Source organism: Amphimedon queenslandica, unplaced genomic scaffold, assembly GCF_000090795.2.
Source record: "Amphimedon queenslandica unplaced genomic scaffold, v1.1 AMPQUscaffold_12795, whole genome shotgun sequence".
Classification (NCBI taxonomy): Eukaryota; Metazoa; Porifera; class Demospongiae; order Haplosclerida; family Niphatidae; genus Amphimedon; species Amphimedon queenslandica.
In genome coordinates, this window is record NW_003546969.1 from 33,632 (window position 1) to 34,674 (window position 1,043).

Below are 1,043 nucleotides of genomic sequence, written 5' to 3' on the forward strand. Positions count from 1 at the left end.
ATTTGCGTCACGAGAGTAGGATTTTCATTTCGTATTTTCGTCGGTCGTTCGGAATCCTACTCAATCTTGTTTTTTTAAATTTTTTATGTTCTTGTAGCCCATGGTTTTTTCCAAAAAATGGCTCAAAAGTCACCCCCAATTTCTATTACACTTTCTAATACATATTGATGTCCTTATGCTGTGCAAAAAGTTTGAGCCAATTCTGACTTCAATTTTTCGAGTTACGGCCATTTTAAGAAAACGCCAAAATTCTGAAAAATACCCTGTGCTATAGCCCATGGTTTTTTCCAAAAAATGGCTAAAAAATCACCCCCAATTTTTATTCTATTTTCTGATACATATTGATGTCCTTATGCTCTGTAAAAAGTTTGAGCTGATTTCGACTTAAATTTTTAAAGTTATACCCATTTTAAAAAATTAGCAGATTTCTAAAAAATCCCTGCATATACCTAATAATACCTTATATAGCTTATGCTTATTTTCTAACTTACGTGTTTTGCTTTGAGTGTATGGTACATCCTCTTCTCCAATGAATCTCTCATTTCCTTCATCTTCAATCAACTCATTCACTAATAGTTTCAACTCCTCCTCACTAACATTAAATATCTAACAACAACAAATAAATAAATGAATAAATAAATAAATAAATAAATAATTAAAATAAAGTAAGTGGTCTTACATCGTGAACATGAGCAGCCATTATTTCTACAACTTTTGCTTGATAGCTCATGCTAGCTAGTGATTCAAGTGAAGGCATCATTTCTCTATTAAAGAAAGAAAGGCAGAGTATATGTGCATGTACATGTATTACAGTGTAGCCTCTATATAATGGACACTTTGGTACAGTAAGCTGTTCTGTTATACAAAAATCACCCCTCATTTTTATTACAATTTTCTGATGCATATTGATGTCCTTGTAACATATTTAAACTGATTCTGACTAAAACTTTTTGAACTTTTGAGTTATGACCATTTTAAAAATATGCAACTTTCCATGCTTTGTAGCTATAGTACAAGTACTATGCTAGTTTCATGCTAGTACC